Here is a 14,753-nt window from a genome sequence, read left to right as displayed (position 1 = left end):
AATGGCCATTTTGCAAGCAGAATTGAAAGAGTTTGGAGAGGCCATAAATTCCAGGATTTGTAGGTTAGAAAATAGAACCGTTTCTCATCGCCAACCAATAAAAGATAAAACTAAGAAGGCCTTGAGCTACAAAGCTCTGTTAAGACTCACTCTTGGAACAAAGATGAAATCATGTAGCCTGGTCAGCCTATTGTTAAAACTCTAATGAAGTAAAAACAGGGAGAGAACAAGTGCTGTAAGGGAACTAACTCTTCACCCATCAGAGGAAGAAGGAAGTAGGATGCTTAAAATCAATAATTACATAAACGGCAACATAAGCACATTATTTAGAAATATGGAGGTGTAATTACTTTCTATTGCTGTGTCAAAAATACCACAAACTTAGTTGCCTAAAACAACACACACTATCTCACAATTTCCATGGGTCAGGTATCTTGGCATAGGTTAGCTGGGTCCTCTGCTCAGGGTCATATCAGGCTAAACCAAGGTGTTAGCCAGAACTGTGATCTTATCTGAGGCTTGGGATCTTCTTCCAAAATCACTGGTTATTGTCAGAATTCAGTTACTTGTGGCTGTAGGACTGAGATCCTCAGATCCCAGACACAATGTAAATTTCAGGTGCACTCATCACAATAAAAAAAAAAAAAGATAACTATATGAGATGATATGTTAATTAGCTTGACTATAGTAAATCATTTCACCGTGTATATGTAATCAAATCAACATGTTGTACACATTATATAGAAACAAAAATATATAAATTTCAAAAAGCAAAATAGTATGGTTAAAATAGGCACATGGGAAGGTTTTTCATTGGACAAAGAGAGCTAGTTTATATTGATGAAAGGTAAAATTCACAGTGAACATGTTAGTCTTTGTATGTAGCCAGTCATGCAGAACTTAGTAGCCTGAAGCAACAACCATTTATCTAGCTCACTATTCTATTGGTTTGGACTCACCGAGGCAATTCTTCTGATGGTCTCAGCTGGGCTCACTGTTCATTTGTGATCTGATGCCATGGTTTTACAACGGAGGCTGGCTGACTGTCAGCAGGGCCAACAGCAGGAATTAAGCCATGTGTATCTCATCAATCAGCAGTAAGCCAGGGCTTGTCTATGTGGCAGTGGTGGCTGGAGTCCCCAGAGCAGCCAAAGAACAAGCCCCAGTGAACAGGTGCTTTCCAGTCTGTTCTTCTGCCATGTTTGCACGGAGAATGTTTATAAGTAACTTAGCATCAAATAAACCACACTAGAACTGTTGGAAATACAAGAAGAAACAAAAACCACAGTCAGCTTTATCTTGAGTTCTCAATCTTTAAATAGACAACAAGCAAATAAATAATTAGGATTCAAATAAAATAATGAATGAGCAGGTCAATGATACAAACTTGGTTTTCTACAGAGAATACACATCATTTTTCAATGTCTTTGGAACACTAACAAAAAATTGGTCATAACTTTTAGGCCATAAAAGAAAATCTCAGTAAATCTTTTTAAAAAGAAAAGAACAAAAAGCACCTTAAATAGCCATGGCAATCTTGAGAAAGAAAAACAAAGTTGGAGGGATCACAATACCAGGTATCAAGTTATACTACAAAGCCACTGTAATCAAAACAGCCTGGTACTGGCACAAGAACAGACATATAGATCAGTGGAACAGAACAGAGAACCCAGAAATTGACCCACACCATTATGGTCAATTAATATTTGATAAAGGAGGCAAGAACATACATTGGAGTAAAGACAGTCACTTCAATAAATGGTGTTGGGAAAATTGGAAAGATACATGCAAAAAAATGAAACTGGACCACCACCTTACACTATAAACAAAAGTAAATTCAAAATGGATAAAAGACTTAAATGTAAGGCATGAGCCCATAAAAATCCTAGAGGAAAACATAGGCAGTAAAATCTCAGACATCTCTCATAGCAATATGTTTGCTGATACATCTCCTAGGGCAAGAGAAACTAAGGAGAAAATAAACAAATGGGACTGCATCTAAATAAAAAGCTTCTGCACAGCAAAAGCAACCATCAACAAAACAAAAAGAGAGCCCACTGTATGGGAGAACATATTTGCCAAGGACACATTGGATAAAGGGTTAATATCCAAAATATATAAGGAACTCATACAACTTAACAAAAGGAAGACAAACAATCCAATTAAAAAATGGGCAATAGACCTAAATAGACACTTCTCCAAAGGGGACATACAAATGGCTAAGAGACATGAAAAAATGCTCAAAGTCGCTAATCATCAGAGAGATGCAAATTAAAACCACAATGAGGTATCACTTCACACCTGTCAGAATGGCTACTATCAACAAATCAATGAATGACAAGTGCTGGCGAGGGTGTGGAGAAAAGGGCCCCCTAGTACACTGCTGGTGGGAATGCAGACTGGTGCAGCCACTATGGAAAGCAATGTGGAGTTTCCTCAAAAGATTAAAAATTGACCTGCTATTTGACCCAGTGATCCCACTTCTAAGAATATATCCTAAGGAACCCCAAACACCAATCACAAAGAGCTTATGCACCTCTATGTTCATAGCAGCGCAATTCACAATAGCTAAGATCTGGAAACAGCCCAAGTGCCCATCAGTAGATGAGTGGATAAAAAAGCTGTGGCACATTTACACCATGGAGTACTATGCAGCTGTGAAGAGGAAGGACGTTTTGGCCTTTGGCACAGCATGGAGGGAACTAGAGAGTATTATGCTAAGTGAAATGAGCCAGTCAGAGAAGGACAAGTACCACAGGATCTCACTTATATGTGGAATATAATAAACAAAATAAACTGATGAACAAAGTGGATCCAAAGACATAGAAGCTTGGAACAAACTGAGGTATCTCAGAGGGAAGGCGAGAACGGGGCTGTGGGTGGGGAGAGATTAATCAGGGAACTTGCATGTTTATGGGCATGGCCCATGGACGGGGACATTGGTGTGGGGAGGGCCCGGGTGTGGGATGGATGTGGGGTGGAGGGGATCAGTGGGGTTAAAAGGGAGACATCGGTAATGGTATATTTTATTAAGGAGAAGTCTGATTAAATATATTTTTAAAAATAAATAATTTTAAAAATTTTTTAAAAGAAAAAGAAGAAGTTGTGAAGCCAACATTATGTGGCCAAATGAAATAAAACTAGAAATTAACAAAGCTATAAACAAGAAAATTTGAACTACCTGGAAATTAAGACACTTTCCTAGATAACTTTTGGGGACTATAATTATACTATTTTAAAAATAAAATTAATGATAAAATTATCTGTCAAAAACTATGGAATGCTTTGAATCAGAAGTCAGCAAACTTTTTGTGTAAAGGGCCACAGAGTATTTTAGGCTTTGTAGAACACGTCTCTCTTGCAACAGAGTTCTGCCATGTGACAGCAACCATATATATATTGGACACATGAATGAATACAGATATGTTCCAATAAAACTTTATTTACCAAAACAGGCAGCAGACTGGTTTGTTCCATAACCTTAGTTTGTTGACCCTTACTTTATATTAATTAAATGTTAAGCACTGAGAGAGCGATTCCAGCTTTACATGTTTTTATTGCTAAACAAGGAGTAGAAATCAAAGAAATAAGCAATGTACTCTAGAAGCAAGAAAAACCATCCACAGCCAAACACAGAAAGCAGGAATTTTAAAATAATGATAAAAACAAAAATTAATGAAATAAAAGACAGAAAAGCAACAGCATTGATAAAGAAATTCAATATTTGAAAAGACCAATAAAATAAACAAACTGCATGCATAACCCATGGACACAGACAATAGTGTCGTGAAGGCCTGGGGTGTGGGGGAGTGGGGGTGGAGGGCCAGTGGGGGGAAAAAGGGGGACATCTGTAATACCTTCAACCATAAATAACTTTTTAAAATAATAATAAAACAAACAAACTGCAAACAAAACTAATCAAGAAAAAAGAGGGAAAAACACACATTACTAAGAATTAGAAAGGAACCGAAACCACAGGTGTAGAAAATGCTTTTAAAAATAGTAAGCAAACACCGTGAATGACTGTATGGCAATGTGTTCAACTCTCAGTGAAAAGGCTGATTGTCTAGACATAGTCTAGTTACTAAGACTGACTCCTGAAAGGAGAGCACATCTGAATAGGCCAAGAGTGAGAAAACAGCTAACGTTTATCCAGCACTTTCCAGTATCAGGGGCTTTATCACTAAGCGTGTTACTTTTATTGTCTCCACAACCTTATGATGTAGGTTCTGTTACTATTCTTGTTTGTTCAGATGATGACGGAGAAATTTAGAAAGATTCAGAACTTTCCCCGCTCTTGAAACTGGAACAGGCACCCTTTGCCCCGGGCGGTCCCGTGGCCAGCACATGGAGAAGAAACTGAATATCAAAGAGCAGCCCCCACAGAGAGGGGGGAAGTATGAGTTCCCCTGCAAGCTACTTCCAACTCGAGAAACTGATTGTTTCTATTAAATTTAATCGTTTCAGAAAAGAAAAAAGTGTTCCATTTTATTTTAAGAAGCTTAACCACCTAAAATCAAGACATGATAAAGATAACTGCAAACTAATTGCACAAATATAGATGAAAAAATCCTTGTTTAGCAAATCTAGAAATATATCAAAATAATAACATGCCCTAAATACAGATCGTTTGTAATAGGAATGTATAGATGGTTCATCATGAGAATTAAATTCTGGACATAAATTCATTATATTAACAGGTCAAGGGAGAAAAACGAGTCTTCTCAATAGATGCTGAGTGTAATCTCTTTTCTTATTTTTTAAAAAATTAGAAAAATAGGAATAGAACAATTCTTCTTTAATATTTTAGATGTCTTCTTTTTAACCAACAGTCAGCGTGATGTTTACTGTTAAAATATTAGAGCGGCATTCCTCAAACTGCCCTTTATAGACTATCAGCCTCAGAAAAGAAAAATTCTTACTCTACTGTTGAAAGAATTCCATATTTCAACAAGCACAGGAAATAATACATGTCATATCCCCATTTGGGAGATTCAAAATATATCTTACTGTATAAAATCTAGAAGAATAGCAGAAATAGCAAATAAATTCTGGAAAAGTAGGTACAAAAGGAAGATTATAAATATTCAGTATTAAAATATTGTGCTAATAATAACTGAAGGAACAGACACAATAAAGCATTTCAAAAAGAGTAAATAAAAGATTGTAACGTACGGTAAATATGCCATTTCAAAACAAATAACAAAGATCAGATTATTTGATAAAAGATACTGGAACAACTAGAAAAATATCTATCTGACCTCAATCTCATCTTTTACAAAAAAGTAAATGCCTGAGGGCTTAGTTTTATGTCAAAAGTGAAGTGAGAAAGGTTAAGAAAACAGAGACGGACTTTAAGTGTGAACATGTAAGTCTACATCTCTTGCCTTCTACACCTAGAAATAAATCATAAAAGCAACAAGAAGCTTTACCAAAACAATACAGAAATTCCATTCTCAGTGAGCTTGGGGGAAAAGTGTAATCGATGGGCTTTAAAATTCATGTAAAGACTGACAAATGCAGCTGAAACTGAGCAGAAGCCACATGGAAAGAAGTAAAAAGAAAAATATAAATGATGGAGAGAAGACGCAGTGTTGCCGGAACTCACAAAATGCCACCAAGATGCACCTTCTACACCTGGTGGGTCCCTTGTAAACAGCAGTAGTTGTGAGAGGAGGGAAGGGGGTAGAGCCAGTGGCAAAAGCCCTCCTTGATGGTGTTTGGTTGAAAGCAAAGAAGGGTTGACATTACAAATCACACAAAAAGCCACATCTGCAAGAAGCAGGCTGTCTCTGAAAAGGTGTCTTAGCGCCAAGTACCCCATCCCCACACAAGAACCACTTATCAGCTGGCCAAGGAAAATATGATCATTCAATGATGAAACATGAAAAGGGGTTAGTACAGCAGTAATACAAAAATGACTAGGAGATTATGGAAGAAAGAGAAACACAATGCATCATAGATGAAGCATGCTCACCAGAAAAAACAGTGACAGAGCAAGTAAAAAATGTAACTAAATATTTCACCATGAATTTTAGAATATTCATGTCGCTCTTATCTCTATAAAGGAAGATCAGAAACATAGAAACCTACGAAAGATATGATCATTCAACAGAATGAAATAAAACATGAGCTGGTCTAGGGATAAATGAATAAATATGAAAGGATTGGAAATAAGTCTAGATACTCTAGAAGCTCATAAGAAACATAAAAAATAATGAGAAAAATAAACATTGTAAAACAAAATTAAAGAAATGTATGTGTTTTTTAATTAGAGAAAAACGACAGATCTGGAACACAGGTAGAGGAGATTCGACAACAAATAAGTAATTGGAATTCTTGAAGAATCCACAGCAATGAGCCAAGCAAATATTTAATGACATAATTCATGAGAATGTTCATGAAATAACAAAAGAAGAACGTAATCTGCACAATCAGAAGGGTACACTGTGTACCAGGGGGAAAGTTGCCCTGGAAGGATTAACATCAAGACTTAACCATAGTAAAGTTCCTGGACTTTAAAAAAAGACAAAAATTCTAGACAAAGAAATCAATCTGGTTTATCCATTCTAGACAATTCTAGACAAAGAAATCAATTCAGATTTATCCATCATTAAACACCAAAGATAATGGAACAGCGAATTTATGAAGTTCTTGTGGTAAAAGTATGACCTGTCCTTCAAGTATAAAGGGTGCATTTGTGTTTAATTGCAAGAAATGAGGGCATATTGTTACCAGGAAGTCTTCCTTGAGAAAGCTAGTAAAGGACCAACTTCAGCCCAACCAAAAGATAATTAGGAAAACCACAGGGCACAGGGCCTAATGGTGAGCATCAGATACAGTTAATGTAAGATAAGACCAAATGAATGTGTGCACTAGGGTCACAGAGCAGGAGATGGCATACGCCATGGCAATTCAGAAATGATATAAAAACAAAAGTCAGCAGAAGGAAGGGATGAGTAGGTAAAAGCCAGAGTAAGTTTGCCGATTGCCTCGTTTGCAAGAACCAAAAGACAACAAAGGTCATTACAGCTGACAGACAGGGTGGTAGAAGTACAAACATCGCTACCTTGCAAGGACGGATGGGTATTGTTGACGAAAACTGGGCGTCGGGGAGGGAGAAAGAAGCTGACTTATCATTACTTTATTGAGGGGAACAAACATATACTGTGTAATAAACAGAGGGTCAAAGGTGTTAATTTTACAAAAGTAACCATTACAAAAAGTACAAGCTTTCCAAAACTTCAGGAAGATTTTTGAAGAAACAGACCACCTGTCAGATGACTTTACATACATGCATAAAATCGAAAACATAATATAAAATAATATGAAAAACTAAGATCAAACCCATATACCAGTAATAGAGGTAAATGAGCTTACCTGACCTATGATGGAAGAGAGGGAGGGAGGGACGGAGGGAGGGACGGAGGGAGGGAGGGAGGTTGATGCCAAAGGAAAGCCCAGCTCTAAGCTGCACCCAAGAGCCATTCCAAAAACAAACTATTTCATGAAGATCTTAATCTTTATGAATAAAAGGCTTTTAAAACTCAAGCACCAAAAAAGGGGCATGGCTTGTGAACCTCAAATCACTCAAGACAGAGTGCAGACCACAAAGCATTTTTTTTAAAGATAAAAATGGGCATTTTATTAAGTTAAGTGGTATAATTTCACAAAAGAGATGTAACAGCTCTGAATCTCTGTGCACCTCCCTCTGTCCTCGATACATAAAGTGGACCAAAGTAAATTCCAGAAGACCTAAGCAGCATAATGGAAAAAGCAGGTCTGGTTTAAACGTACGCAAACACACATACGCCTGCATTCACACACACACGGTCTGCAAGAAAATATCTTCAGTTCACATGCTCGTGAAGTGTCATAAAAACTGAACATGGTGAGGTCAAAATGAAAACAAACCTCCAGAAAGTAAAACAGGGCAGAAAAGTTTTCACAGTCACACTGTAATAAAACTAGAAACTGAAAATGAAATCAAAACACAAAAGGACCTTGGAGGGGGGGAAATGCCCTTAAATCATCCTCGAGTCAAGGAGGGCAAACAAACGGAAATACATAATGTCAGAAAACAATGATAAAATGGTCACAGGCAAGAATCCACAGGAGAAAGCTGAGCAAAGCTCAGCAGAAAATGCTCCAATTCCATGGATTAGAAAGTGAAGAAAAACAAAGAATAAATGGAAATAAATGAATTAAGCATCCAACTCAAAAGACTGGGCAAGCACAAAGTAAACTCGAGGAAAGCTACATGAAGAATTATAAGAAAGAGCAGAAGTTAATAAGTTCAAAGACAGAAAAATGGGAGAAAAATACATCGGAAAACTGGTTTTGCTCAGAGAAGGGTTTCTTTTGGCTGAGTAACTTTTTGTTGTAGTTAATCTTCACCTGAGGATATTTTTTCCATTGATTTTTTTAAGAGAGAATAGAGGGAGGGAGGGAGGGAGGGAGGGAGGGAGGGAGGGAGGGAGGGAGGGAGGGAGGGAGGGAGGGAGGGAGGGAGGGAGGGAGGGAGGGAGGGAGGGAGGGAGGGAGGGAGGGAGGGAGGGGGAAGGGGAAAGAGAGAAAGAAAGAAACATGGATGTAAGAGAGACATACTGATTGGCTGCCTCCCACACTTGCCCCAGTCAGGGCGGGGGTCAAGCCTGCAACCCAGGTACGTGCCCTTGACCAGGAATCAAACCCTCAACCCTTCAGTATGAGGGCTGATGCTCTAAGCACTGAGCACACCAGCCAGGGCTGGCTGAGTAACTTTTGATGGTAGTGGCTGGATTTAACTGTCCGCACAATCTTAAATGGCCATGCAGTATAGCAGAAAGAGGGGAAGAAATTTTCAAATAAAAGGACTTCACTATTTATAAAAGTACAAGAGAATTTCCCAAGGAAGAACCAGTGTGGCCCAGGGAGAAAAAGAGAGGAATGATTTGCTTTGGATGATAAAGTGAAGGGGCTTCGTAGGGACCCTAAAATGAGAGGTTAGTGTTCAGAAGAAGGAAGAAAACAGGAAATAAGATAAGTGAGGAGAGACAGAGATAGATAAAAAGAGACAGAGGCAGAAAGGGATGGAGACAGAGAGACAAAAACAGAGAGACAGCAATAATAACATAACAGGACGGAGGAAGGCTCAGCCTCTGGGTGCTCCACTGTCACTTACATTTTGCACCCACTTTGTTGCCTGCTTGCTCCTTACTCTTGGAGCACACCCTTTAGTAATTCCTGAACACAGGAAAGTAAATTATGTTCTTGCATGTCTGAAAATGTCTCTAAGTGTCCCTCAAGCTTGATAGATATTTTCAGCATAGAATTCTAGTGTAATTCTGGTGTGAAATCACTTTCTCCCAGGATTTTTCAAGGTATATTGTCCTATTTGTCTTCAGAACCTGCATTGAGCAGTTTAAAAAAAAATAAAAATAAAAACAGTGGATCAATATGTACTAAAATGCATAGCTCTCCAAGGCACAGTGTTGAATGAAAACTACAAGTCTCAGAGTAATTTATAAGGTATGATACCTTTTATATCAAGAGAATCTAGAGGAGGATCTACCAGTGGCTTCTCTGGGGGCAGGGGAGGGGCACTGGGTTTGTGGGGCCCTGGTGTGTGTATTGCCTGTGTATTTTTCAATTTATCTTATAAATACAATTTCTCCACTAATCCAAAAAAAGTTTGAATAAAAATTTTCTCTCACCAGAAACTCTGTAAGTACACAATTCTATTTCCTTAAAGCTTACCACGTTTATCACTTTTTTATTTAACTTTTAATACAACTGGAATTTATTTAGTTGTTTGGTATGACTTGACATCCCACAATGATATTTCTTCCTATTACCTTACCGATTGTTCCCTCACCATGCATCATATATTCTTTGCCTTCTCTGCCGATTTAAAGTGCCTCCTGGAGGCATATATCCAGTTGAAAAATATATAATAGAGAACTCAGGTTTCCAGCCTGGCGATCATTCCACTACATCACCGAGTAGTTTTTAAATTACTTTTGTTTTAGACATTGTCTTTTTCTCAGTTTTCACAGTGTTTCACATTTCTAACTCTCTATTTTGTTCTTGGGTTTGATTCTAGTTAGATTTTTATTCTCTGTTTTGGGGGATGTTTTTCCAGGACATGGACGAGGGGCAGAGAGGAACACTTGAGTTCATTCATTTATTCATTCAGCAAACCTTTCTTGAGCTTTCACTATGTTCCAACTACACTTCCCAATATTGAGATATTAGGAGATGAGGCAAGGACTTTCCTCTTACTTTTAAGTCTTGCCTTTTATTTCAAGCTATGTAGCCTTTCCCCAAGTCTTCGCAGTTCACTTCCTCACTCCATCCACCCTATGGCCACCATTCCATTGACCAGTAGCTGAAAATTCCTGTTCTTTGGTTTGGGATGATCAGTAGTTTTGATGCTTAGTGACTTTCCATTGGTTCCCCCATTGCCCCAAAAAGCTACTTTCACCCAGAACTTGCAAAGCCCAAAGCCTGCCCTGCTCCCAGAATGGGAATGAATTTCACTCTGTAGAAGTGGGGATACAAGATGCTGGCACCTGAATACTCATTCTTTTTCCCTCTGCCTCCACCAAAAACAAAAGGGAGCATTCACGAGATCTATTGTGCACTTTCCAAAGAAGGCGTGTTCCCTGAAGCATCAACAGCGGTCCAGGGGGGCACTTGGAAACCTTTTCCAGTCAGTTCTGATTTATGACACAAACTCCAGGCCTCCCATACCACATGGTTCCATGGAACTCTCTGTGGTGTTCTGGATCCATAAGCCAATGAATAGATATTACATCTAACCACAGGAATCATCTCCTCAACTGTGGTGAGTGTAGCAGGGGCAATGTCCTCCATTTAATAAGCCATTTAGATGTAATAAGTGGAACTCTTTATTGTAGATTAACTCTTGCTTAGATGAACTAGGCTCAATGTAAATTAAAGCACTACAGTGTTTTGTGTTTGGATCCATGATGAATCTAAAAAATTAGCATGAAGAGTTGTATGTAGTGATCACACTTCATCGAGAAGCAGTTTTTCATTTTCCTTATGATTCTGATGGTGTACATTACTGCCTTACTAATAGATAGTGTTTGATACCAGGGTGCAGATTTTCCTAACAAAGATAATGATTCTTCTCTCGAGAAGAGAGCTTCCCAAGCAGGGTGCCACCCTAGTGGAGTTTGGCGAGTGGGTTAAACATAGTTGTGGGTTTCGCCTCCTCCAGAGCCCAAGCCCTCACACCCTGGCCCTGGGCAGCGCCTCCATTTACCCCAGTGTCTGAACCAATGCTGTCATTTTCTGCGCCTGCCATGAGGTGATAAAGGTTATGACGCACTGCTACAGTATAACTTAAGCCAAGAAAATCACTGTGTCAGTTTTACAGAAAACAGAAATACTGTACTGTTTAGCTAGTTGTCAAAGCCTGGGACATTCCCAATCTGCAGCTGGTTTTCCTCCTTTCCTCTCTGTAGCAGGGGCACTAAGATGAAAACTCTCCTGCTTCAGATTGTCGGGAGTCTGGAGGTACAGTTAGACACCCACCCCATTTGATAGACTCTCTTACCATCACTCCTTCCTGCTTCTGCTGAGAAACTTCTTCCCTTATTGCAGAAAATGCTTTCCCCTCACTCCAACCATGTGTTTCCAAAGCGGATGTCAGTTGCCTACAGGCCCCACCTCCTGTCTATGCTGACTGATCTGCAGTGGGCACCTAATCCAGAATGGGCAAATCCGACACCTCCCTGGCAAATTTGAGCCTGGTTCAGAAGGAAATGAACAGGCACGTAAAAAAGTGTTCCATGGGCTTCTCATCATGTAACATTATCAACATGAGAGTTGAAAGTCAGGGACACTGAAAGAAGCAAAGAGAAAGTTGAAAAGACTGTCGGACCTGGGGGCCCAACTGCATCTTGCTCTACTCACAGTGATATGAGGTCCCTAACAGTGATGGTAACAGGTGACACTTGCCAATATGGCCCCCCAGGGGGAACAACACACTGTCCACCTGGGAGCCACAGTGGGACCAGCTCCATCTGCCAGTGGGAGTGACTTGCTCACTAACACGCCCTTCACTGGCTTCCCCAATTACCAGCTCCCTTCCTCACCCCTTGCTGTCTCTGGGACAAGTGGAATGAGACCAGAAGGGGATTCATCCCAGAACCTCCAGTAAGGAAGCAGCCCTTTCAACACCTTGATCTTGGACTTCTAACCTCCAGAACTGTGAGATAATAAATGGATGTGGTTTTAATCTGCTGAGTTTGTAGTAATCTGTTATTGCAGCAAAAGAAAACAAAAAATGACAAAAAATTCTCTCCCATGCTCCTTTTTTTAGAAAACTGTCCAAGGATGTGCTCTAGCAAAAAAAAAGGGGGGGGGAGGGTAAACAAAGAAAGGGAAAAGATGCAGGGGCTAGGAAACAGTCTTCCACCAGGGACCGTGGAGAGCTCTGGTGACAGCTGTGTGGCACACGGGAGGGTAAGGTACAGTTGGAGCAGGGGGTCCAATGGAGCATTCTGGCAGCCATATGCCCAGGACACACCCAAGGCTGGAGGGGGCCCACTGAAAAGGAGCTGCCCTATTTGGCAGGCCCCAAAATACCAACCTGGGAAGAAAACCCAGGAAAGCAGAGGCTGCCTGGCACCTCTTAGCCATAACTCTTAGCTCAAGGAGTGACAGCACAATCTTCACAAAGGAGTTCTTACATAAACTGTTTCAATCTTCTATTTGAATCCAGATAATGAAACACCTATGATGAGAGAGAGAGAAACAGCGAGAGAGAGGGAAAAGGAAGGAGAGAAAGAGTGTGTTTCTTGAGCTGATGGAACAAGAATTGGATGTTTAAATGTATTATTTAGAGTTCCACAGTTAAACAAAAGTGCAACTACATAAGTGATGTAGCGAAGGGGAGCAGGAAGCCAAGAGATGGTGTCTGGAGTTGATAAATCAAGATGGAGCCCAGTAAGTGCTTTGTGCAGGGGTGGGGAATGTCCAGCCCGCGGGCCATAAACGGAAATCACTTGCTCTGGCTCTGCCAAGGCAACCGCAGGCGGGACTTGAAATTCAATAAATCTAGGAGTTTTTTATCATAGCTAATTTTTAAGTTGATAATTTTGTATGGCCCACGAATGATGTTATAAATATCCAAGTGGCCCCTGGTGGAAAAAGTTTCCCCACCCCTGGTTTAGAGACTCAGAGGTAATCAGCAGAAGATCAAAACACAGAAACACCTCAAAGCAGTTTTATTTGAAGAACTGAACTGAGGTGAGTAGGGCAGAGCAAGGGACTGTTACTTTTCATTACATGCCCCTTCATACTATTTGGTTTCCTAATCCTATGCACAAAATCCTTTTTATATATAGAAAACGAGAGAAAAGGAGAGATAGGGAGAAAGAGAGGAGAGAGGTAGAAGAGGGCATAGTTCTACCTGTGTTCAGAAACCACAGAATCCTTGTGACCTCATCCCACAAAGTAATTCACTGCTCCCTCTGCCTCTCCTGGCCATGCCCTGGGAGATGTCCCCCTTCACACTAGAGCATTTTCCTTAGTAGCCAGCACTATTTAACAGCCTGCAGGTGCTCCAGTCTAGGAATTATCATGAAATACCTAGTCAAAGGGTATCGTCCACAAGATCGATTATGTGCTACTTAGGCACGGAGAATTTGTTTCACCATAATTTATGGAAGTCACATCTACAAAGCTGTATTAATACTTTACCCAGAGTAAGGGGAGGGGGGCAAAAATATTTAGAGAGTGAATGGATAAATAAATGAATCAATTAAATATGGACTATCAGCCAAAACGTGGAAATAACCTCATTACTAAGAACTGAGTCTTTTAATGTTATTCATTAAATAGATTCTGTCTGTATTTGTGATATATGTGTGCTTAAAATTCATGCAGAAAATGAGCATTTTAATTACAAAATGCTGAAATCATTAATAATTTAAAGATCATCATTCAGCATCCCTTTCAAAGCAACCAAGTCTGCTACGCCCTTCTAGAGTTATCAGACAGATAGAAGGCACAGCCAAAGGGCAGGTGCAAGGGGAAGGAGTAAGAGGCTTAAATCTAACAGACCAGAATGTGTGAGGCCCAGCGATGCTGTGGGAGAAGGGGAGAACTGGGGACCCCATGGGAACTACGACCCCCAGGTGATCCCACCTTCTGCTGAGAGGCTCTGGCCCTCCCCAACCCTGCAACTACCCCCAACCTAGACAGCCTCCCCCAATGCCAAGGGCAGCCAAATTCTCCACCTTGATTCCTTTGTAGACTTTGCCTCAATCACCAGAAGGAGCCTCTCCTCAATTCCCATCCACTAAATCAAACCCATCCCTTAGGACCCCGTCAAATGCCACATTCCTCAAGAAGCAAAAGGGTCCCCCCTCACCCAGCCCAGTATTGATTTCGCTTCCTCTGTGCGCCCATGTTCTCTGTACTATCTCTGCTACTGTATATATTATATTCTCTTGTCTAAACAATCACGGAAGCCCAACAATCGGGATGTTTTGTGTCCTTGCTGGCTCCATTTCATCTACTCGGTGGCCCCATGAGGCACTGTGACTATGGCCATCCTGTTTTCACAGAACTGAGGCCAGAGAGTGTGTGACTTGCTCAAGGCCACACAACCAATGTTTGAAATACAGATGAATGCTGGGGAGTGACTGGTCCATGTGATGACCACGTGGAGTGAGGGGTGGTGGCCTTGTTAGGGAGGTCAAGGTGCCACTCTACGTCAGGACCAGTGGTATATT

At 40.3% G+C, this 14,753-nt stretch overlaps 1 long non-coding RNA gene across 1 annotated transcript in view; it reads right to left on the bottom strand.

Annotated features, from left to right (window-relative positions):
- LOC107540556 (uncharacterized) overlaps positions 1–14,753 on the bottom strand; it is a 113,173-nt gene that overhangs the window by 52,168 nt on the left and 46,252 nt on the right. The window contains exon 2 of the long non-coding RNA XR_015714249.1: positions 960–1,254. This is a non-coding gene — a long non-coding RNA (uncharacterized LOC107540556). The remainder of the gene's footprint in view (positions 1–959; positions 1,255–14,753) is intronic.

The sequence above is a fragment of the Miniopterus natalensis genome, chromosome 3 (assembly GCF_054644295.1).
Source record: "Miniopterus natalensis isolate mMinNat1 chromosome 3, mMinNat1.hap1, whole genome shotgun sequence".
NCBI lineage: Eukaryota > Metazoa > Chordata > Mammalia > Chiroptera > Miniopteridae > Miniopterus > Miniopterus natalensis.
This window is presented reverse-complemented; position numbering and strand designations above follow the sequence as displayed.